This window comes from Prionailurus bengalensis, chromosome D4 (assembly GCF_016509475.1).
Source record: "Prionailurus bengalensis isolate Pbe53 chromosome D4, Fcat_Pben_1.1_paternal_pri, whole genome shotgun sequence".
Classification (NCBI taxonomy): domain Eukaryota; kingdom Metazoa; phylum Chordata; class Mammalia; order Carnivora; family Felidae; genus Prionailurus; species Prionailurus bengalensis.
Window position 1 is genome coordinate 93,647,795 of NC_057359.1, and position 8,523 is coordinate 93,656,317.

Genomic DNA, 8,523 nt, shown 5'->3' on the forward strand with positions numbered 1-8,523 from the left:
GCCTCCTCCCACTCGCCGGCGCACAGCCCCTCCGGGCTCTGGGTGCTTCCAGTTGACTCAGGGTCCAGGGAAGAGTAGCCTTGGGGACGGAGCCGGAGCGGGTGTCACACAACCAGCTTTAGGAGGCCTGGTGAGCAGTGCGTCAGCAGTGACTGGCTCTCAGCAGTGCCCTCAAGGCTCACTCATCGCACAGCGTGTGTCCGAAGTTCCTTCCTTTTTAAGGTTGAATACTATTCTGTCGTGCGCCCCTACCAAAATTGGCCATTCAGCCAGCCAGCCAGCCAGCCAGCTGCGGACATGGGTTGCTTCCGCCATTAGCCGTCGTGAATGATGTCATGGGTAATCCTGCTATGAACACAGATGTACACGTAGCTTTTTGTCACCCTGCTTTCAATCCTTTAGGCATAAGGAAGTGGAATTGTTGGGTCGTATGGTATTTCTGTTTTCGAGTCCCACCATCTTCGGACTTCCCTTGCTTCCAAATGAGAACTCAGCGGTGGGTACCGTCGTTGGTAACGTCGTCCTCTGCAAGTCATGTGACAGGTTCTCCACTTTCAAGATTTTCTCTTGATTTTTGGATTTTCCTTTCAAGTGCCCAGGTACACATTTGGTTTTCTATTTGGGGGAGAGACAAGAGTGTGCACGCGCAAGGCAGGGGAGGCGGGGCAGAAGGACAGGAGGGAGACAGGATCCTAAGCAGGCTCTGCGCTGACAGCTTCAAGCTTGACACGGGGCTCGAACTTGTGAACTAAGAGATCAAGACCTGAGCCAAAGTCAGAGGCTTAGCCGGCTGAGCCCCCCAGGCACCTCACTTTTGTTTTTATTTACCCTACTCGGGTTTCCTGAGCTTCTTGGATACATACGTTAATGTTGTTCATCACATTGGGATGATTTGGGGGCACCTGGGTGGCTCAGTCGGTTAAGCGCCAGACTTCAGCTCAAGTCATGATCTCACGGTTTGTGGGTTCGAGCCCCACGTCGGGCTCTGGGAGCCTGGAGCTGCTTCGGATTCTGCGTCTCCCTCTCTCTCTGCCCCTCCCCCACTTGCACTCCGTCTCTGTCTCTCAAAAATGAGTAAGTATTAAAAAAAAAAGGGACGACTTTTACTAGTGTTTAGATATTTTAATTTTTCTGTCCCTCTCTTTGTCTTGTCTTTCTCTGGGATGTGATCCTGGTAGTTCTGTCTGTCCCACCGTTCTTTTTTCAACCTTTATTTGCTCTGCTCTTCAGATTGGATAATATCTCCGGCTATTTTCAGGGGCCCTCAGCCTATTTTCTGCTTCTCTGATATGGTATTTAGCCCAGAGAAATTTTCCCTCCAGCTGCTATATCCAGGCTGTCTCCACTGTAGGCGTCACAGGAGGTGACATCTGGGCTTCACCTCCAGTGCACAAGGTGTCGTGGGTCTGACGGTTCCAGACAGACGCCTGCAAAGAAGAGGCCTCTTCGAGATTTGAACACGGATGACCCACTGAGTTTGCCTTTGGCAAAGAGCACTGTGCCCACAGTGTGGAGAGCGGGGGCCTGTACGTGGGGCTGGGGCGGTGTCCAGGGGAGTGTGGGCAGTGCTTTGGACTGGCCAGGGCCTGAGGAGTGGACAGGTGCCTGGAAGGGGCGGAACACCCTATGGAAGCCAATGATGTCAGGTTGGATCCACACACCAACGTGCCTCTTGCTGATGGTTGACTTAAAAGTTACTGGTTATTTCCTTTGTCAGCATTTCGATGGATATTGTTAATAGCAGATCCCCGTAATACACTATGATTGTATTTCCTTTCCCAGGAAAGCTCCAGTAGCTTTCAGACCAGGAGTACGTGGGAGGCACATGTTTTGAGACACAGCACGTTTGAAAGTGTCTTTATTACATGAATTATAGATTGGAATATGTTTTGTCTTGGATTTCAAAAGCGTGTTCCCTTGTCTTCTAGTGTCCACCTTTCTGTTGAGATGTCCCATGCTTTCCTGCCTGTCAGTCCTTTCTGAATGATCTGCTTTGTGTGGGTGCATCCTCTCTTGCTCTCGCTCTCAATCTCTGAAAGTTTTCAGAATCTTTTATCCTCCCTCCTTTTTCCTGCAATTTCATGATGTGGCTTTCTTGCTTTTTTTCTTTTTTTCCATTTTTCTCAATGTTTATTTTTGAGAGAGAGAGCGCGCGCACACACACACACACACACACAGACACAGAGCACAAGCAGGGAAGAGGTAGAGAGAGAGGGAAACACAGAATCCGAAGCAGGCTCCAGGCTCTGAGTTGTCAGCGCAGAGCCCGACGTGGGGCTCGAACTCACGAACCGTGAGATCATGACCTGAGCGGAAGTCGGAGGCTTAACCGACTGAGCCCCCCGGTGCCCTCTTGTGCTATTCCTTTCATAACTTCTTCCTCTCTATTGTCTGTTTCCACTCTCTGAAACCACTGTTACTAAGATGTTAGAGTCTGGCATTAAGCGTCTAACGCTCGGGGTGCCTGGGTGGCTCAGTCGGTTGAGCGTCTGACTTGGGCTCAGGTCATGATCTCGCGGTCCGTGGCTTGGAGCCCCGCATCGGGCCCTGTGCTGACAGCTCAGAGCCTGGAGCCTGCTCCAGATTCCGTGTCTGCCCCTCCTCCCCTCACTCTCTGTCTCACTCCGTCTCTCAAAACTAAATCAATGTTAAAAAACATTTACATTCCTTTTCTTTCTGTTCTACTTTTGGGAGAGTTTCGAAATTTATAATTGTTCTACAGACACTTTCCTCCAACCCGATGGCACATCTTGCACTTCTAAGTGCTCCCTGTTATGTTCCGTGTGCCCCGGTGGGGCCCCCTGTCTCACAGGGCTTTCGCGCTTCTCCTGTGCGGGTGCTGATTTCAGCTCTGTTCACGTTTTCCTGTGGCGCCCGCAGCGCCCCTGCTCTCCTCCCATCAGGTCTGGTGTCTGTGTCTCACTCAAGTGTGCGACAACCCTCAGCTGTTCTGTCACACTGCAGAGGAGCAGCTGGGAGCCTTGTGGCGTGCCGGGGTCTTCCAGGGTGGGCTCCCGTTCAGGGTGATCGGGCTGGGATGCGGCGCTTTCTTCCGAGGGTCCCGAAGAGCAGTGTCTCGCTGACCCACTGTCTCCTGCTTAGCCTTACTGCCAGCTTCAAGGGAGCCCGGCGGCCCTGAGGCCGGGGAGCCACCGGATTCACCGCCCACTGCCCGCCAGTGAGGAAGGGAAAGTCACCCGGATGTGCTGGCTGGGGAGGAGATCGGGGGTCCAGCTGTCCTTGCACGGATTTCCGGCCAGTCCTGCAGCGTGCAGCCCCTGCCCGCAGGCCCGCCTCCGCTGACACCACCTCGTCCTGCGGCCCAAAGGCTAGATCGTAACAACACTAGCTAAAAGTTCTGCTGCGTGCTACCAATTCCGGATAACGTCAGTGATAAAATACTGCTCCAGATACCTCTTGACTTCAGCACAAGTGGGTAGACTTCGCATCAGCACACTGATGGAGACCTATCTTTGGACACGCGCTGCATGCGTGCAAATCAGCTACAACTTTGTTTCTAGGGGGAGCTCCTAAACCTTGGGTGCACCGTGTTTCCAGCCCCGATGGGATTTTGTTGTCCTGTGTTTAAATAGAAAACCAGGGCACATTGGTGCCGCCACTAATGCGCTTGAGTTATTTGAGTCCTGTCATTCCGGGTGGCCACTTGGAGTTTTCATTTGAATTCAGTTTTTCAGCAGCAGAGATGTCCGAAAGCCACTAGGATTGCTTGCGTTCGAGTCACAGTTTCCAGAAGGTGGCGTAAAGTGGGATTTTTGTGACTCTTTGCCAAATGTATCCTGTTTCAAGTTCCCCCTAATCTGTGGCTTCGAGCGAAAGAAAATTACCTAAATTAAGGTTAGTAAAAAGTTGGACCAACTGTGAGCAAAAATAGACAAATACGGCCGGGCTGTCTCTTGAACGTGAGAAGAAAAGGCAGATCAGTCGTGACAAGTTTATCATCAAATTTGCAGATATTGAGGCAGAAAAATGGACTGGGTTATAACATCAATCGCTACAGCAAAAAACTTGTACATTGGCGTAAGTATTCCCTTGCTCATGAAAAAAATACAACAATGGAAAGAAACTTCTAATCCATCATTTTTTCCTCGTTTGTATTTTTTTAATGTTTATTTATTTGTGAGACAGAGCGTGAGTGGGGGAGGGGCAAAGAGCGAGGGAGACGCAGAATCCAAAGCAGGCTCCAGGCTCCAAGCTGTCAGCACAGAGCCCGACACGGGGCTCGAACCCACGAGCCACGAGATCACGACCTGAGCCGAAGTCGGACGCTGAGCCGACTGAGCCACCCGGGCGCCCCTATCCTTGTTCGTATTTTCTGTCGAACGCATTTCCCTTTCTTACCAGCATGATTGTTTACGTGAGGTTCAGCCAAGGAGCATTTGTACTGCTTGCCATCACTGAATATTCTTCGGTTCTGTGCAGGAGGGAGATTAAAAAGGATCCAACCAGTGTCCGGTTCCCCAGCAGGCCGGGAGGGCTGGAAAGGCCCCGTGTGCAGGAGGACAAGGCAGGGAGGTCACCCCGTGAGGGAGCACGGGCACCGGGGAGCGACTCCCTTCAGCCCTGGTCAGCGTCAGAGGGTAGGACCACCTAGACCAAGCGGGGACAGGGCATCGGCAGATGGTCACTGGGAGAGAGAGATGCCAGCTGGCTGGAGAGGGTGGGGGCTGACAGGTGTGGCCTGGGGTCTGGGGAAGCAAGGAAGGACGGTGGGCGGGTGGGAGGACCAGGGTTGGAGGTCCCATTCGGGCTGAAGAATGCTGGGGTTCAGGGTTACAGCTGAACAGGGGGGGCCCCACTGCAGAGGGCAGCAGCGGTGGGCCCAGGAGAGCCCGCTGTGGCGGGGTGGAGAGACCCTGGGAGGGCCACTTGGAGCCTCCCAGAGAGGGGGCTGCGGACCTTGGCCGGGTGATCAACTTGGTGGGTGCGAGTGTGAGCAAAGCCACCTCACGGTCTGCAGGGTCTGCACGTTTGAAATGAGGCAATCAGAGCAAGGTCCCTGGAGAGAGCAGGTGCTCGCGGCGCCCTCAGGGCCCGGGCTGCAGTTCCGGCTGGGCCCGGCAGAGGGCGGCTGCGGACCTGCTGCTGTGCCCGTTGGGGAGGGGCGAGGTGGGCCAGGAGGAGGGCGGTGGCATCGGGCTCCAAAGACGGCCCTGGGGACCCGAACTCTGTCCAGCCATTCGTTACCGGATCGTGCCTTCATCTATCCAACAAAAACGAGCCAGGAACTGAGCCCCGAATGCGGCCAAAGGGACCACTGCCAAACAGGGACCCATATCTGGGGAAGAGACATACGACCTGATTTGAGTTACATGGGATGTGGGGAGGAGGATCCCTCTTAACTCAAGGCCACCAGGAGAGAGACTCCTCTATCTGGAGACCTTCTAAGGCCTGCAGAGGGCTCAGGGGGTTGCCAAGTGCCTGGGAGAGGAAGGGAGCTGGTCCCGGTAAGGGCCTGGCTGGTGCAAATGCCCTGGGGCTAGACCTGCCCAGTGAGCAGAGGCTAGAGATGCCCCGGGCAGCCTGGGCTGTTTTTTGTTTTTTGTTTTAAGGTAATCTCTATGCTCAAACTCACAACCCTGAGATCAAGAGTTGCATGCTCTCCTGGATGAACCAGCCAGGTGCGCCCAGACTGGGCATTTTAAATTCTGCCCGTGAGGTTGTGGCCCGGGCCTTTGGCTCTGGGGTATGGTGTGGCATTTCTGTTCTGAGGTTGGCTGGAGGGAGGTGGGTGCTAAACGGAGTAGGGAACCTCTGCGGAGTGTGCTTCCGGGTGGGAGAATCGGGGGTGATCTTTGTTTTCTCCCTGGTACTTGTCTGTGTTTTCCAGAGCTTCTGAAGTGACCTTCTGTTGCTTAAAACACACACGGTTTTCCACTGGTAATACCATCGGGTGGGTTTTAAAACGTGGGGTGGTGTAGAGTGAACGTGTCCCCTCCTCTTCCCCCCTCACCACTCTTACAACTTTCTGCGTCTCTTTCCAAGTCTACAGGGAACTGAGGTGGGCGTGGAAGCTGTCGCCCGCCTCTGCTCCCAGAGGACGCTGTGTTCTGCACATGTGGGTCACCACGAGCGACTTCGGCACGGGGTCACTGCTGGGGGCCAGCCCTGGGCTGACCCTTCAGGATGCCGGCTTCTCCTCCTCTCTGCAGCCCTGGGACGCCCCCGCCCTGCTGCTAGGTTAGCACGAGCCTCGCCACCCGTGCGTTTCTCCTTTCTGAGGGGGTTGCCCTGGGAGAGGGACTGTGGCAGGTGTGCACTTTGTTGGGGGGGGGCGGGGGGCGCCCCTCCCGGCCGGCCTTTCTAGAAAGGTTCTGTCAGATGACGGTACAGTGAGAGCAAAGCCGGTGTCTTTCGGAAGCTGCTGCCCAGGGGGAGCCTTCTCCTGTCTGAGAAACGAGACAGGACAGAAACTGGGTTGTGTTTGGTAAGGGAGCCCCTCCTTAGTGGGGGGCCTTTCCTCTGGGGACAGTGCTGGGCACAGCAGGGACCTCCCGTGTCCGGATCCCGAGCGGGGGCCTGGGTCAGCCCTCCTGCCTCAGGCTCCATGCGCACAAGCCCGAGTAAAGGACATGAGGCCTCTGAGAGGAGCAGCCTGTTGGGAGAGGAGGTGCCGCATTCAGAGGTGTCCCTGGGCACAGATGACCCCGTGGGAAAGGACAACAGAGGGGCTGCCTGCCCTCTGGAGCTCGGGCCATCGAGTGGAGTGAGCGCGGGAGTCCAGAGACTCCCTGGCAGCCGATGGACCCTCCTGCCCCGGAGCAGCCAGTGTTCACACCGCGGCACGAACCGCAATCTGCAGCCGGCCCATGCCTCTCTCTGGGGGGCGCTGAGGTCCATGACGGTGGCCTTCTGCGGCCTCCCAGACCCCAGCCTTCAGGGAGCAGGGCGAGCACGGTGCGGGCCTTCCTGGGGCTGCTTGGGGCTGTCCCGGGCCCTCCCTGGGCCCTCCCACTGTGGCTGCCTCGGGTGGAGTTTTGCTTTCTTTTTGGCAGGAAGGAACCTGAGTGGGAATCCCCTGAGCCGCCCGACGACCAAAGTGACTCACCCCTTTCCAGCAAGCCGGGACTGAGGTGTCCCCAGACCGAGCAGGCCGGTGGGGGCGGGTCGGCCACTTCCCAGTCGGGGCTGGGCCAGGGCTTCCTCCCCCTGTTCTTAGCGCTGCAAGCCCCAAAGGCCTGCTTTCATCAGAATCCAAGGTTTTCAAAACGTGTGTGTGAAAATCCTTGGAAACAGCAAAGTCTAAAAGCACCTTCAGGCTAAAACCACTGGAAGGTACTTTAAGATTGCTCAGCCCTTTGGGCACCAAGGTCTGCAGGGGGTTGCCTGCCCAGGAGGCAAGAGCTTGGCCGGGGAAGTGTCTCCTGGACTCTGGGGCCTCTCTCAGGCTTCTGCGCTGTCCCCGATCCTGCAAGAGTGAGGTCTGACAGTCTCCGGAACCTGCTGCAAAAGGTAGCCAATTAGGACAGCTTCCTGATCTTACCCTTAAGGAAGGGGGTGGGGGTAGACCGCTGCAGGTGAACCTCCTCCCTACAACAAGAGCCATTTCCTGCCGGGCAGCTGGTGGGTACACAGCTCGGCCTTGGCCTCCCAGACGCCAGGAGGAGCTCACTAGGTGACGGTGATGGGACTTGAATGAACCCTCCACTGAACCTGTAGTTTGGACGGGGAGTTGCCTGTGGCAAACTCAGCCCGGAAATTCACGGAACCCGGCCGCTATCCGAGCTCTATCAGAGGCAGGACAGCCTTGCTGCCGTATCCGAGGACGTGGCACTTTAGAAAGGGGACTCCAGACCGCACAGAGCGTAGAGCACTTAAATTGAGTAACTTCAAAGCCAGCCTGTTTTTCGGTTTGGACTGTTCCCATTGCTCAGATGACCCCCTCAGAGTGGGGGTGCTGAATGTGCTGTGTGACTTGGGGGAAGGAATCTCACCTCTCTGAGTCTCTATTTCTTTGGAGTGAGCAGTTGCCACCTCTGAACACTGGCATGAGACAAAACGAGATGTTCGTCACATATTTGGCAAAAGCTGTGTTTGGTGAGAGATAATCCGCTTTATCCCAACTGTCCTTTGGCAGATCAAGAAACAGACTGGCCTCAGGTCACACACGTGGAGGAAGCGATGGGGTCAACATTCGTATCCCCCCTCCCCCCGGCGCTGCCCCCCTTTTCTGCTAAGGCCACCGCCTTGTTTCTAGATGCTGCGTGTTCCACATTTCCATGTGTCAGGAGGCCCTCCGTTTTTGGCTTTGTTTGCTGGTGAAATTCACACAACATAAAATTCACCATTGAAATCATTTTAAAGGGTACGATTCAGTGGCATTTGTACATTCATAATGTTGGGCAACCATCGCCGCCATGTGGTTGTAGAACATTTCACAACCCCGACAGCCGACTTTATGTGCTTCATACTCTTTAAGTGAGCAGGGTGTTTTGTTTTTTTTTTTTTTTTTTCAGAGTTGTGACCCAAACCGGGGCCCAGCTGTGAGCAGGACTCCGGGGAGGG

At 55.1% G+C, this 8,523-nt stretch overlaps 1 long non-coding RNA gene across 1 annotated transcript; it reads left to right on the top strand.

The window, feature by feature from the left end:
• The first annotated feature begins 414 nt into the window (after positions 1–414).
• Positions 415–4,095, top strand: LOC122474262. The gene is made up of 2 exons (XR_006294880.1): positions 415–599; positions 3,103–4,095. It is a non-coding gene; the product is annotated as an uncharacterized LOC122474262 (long non-coding RNA).
• Positions 4,096–8,523: the final 4,428 nt, after the last annotated feature.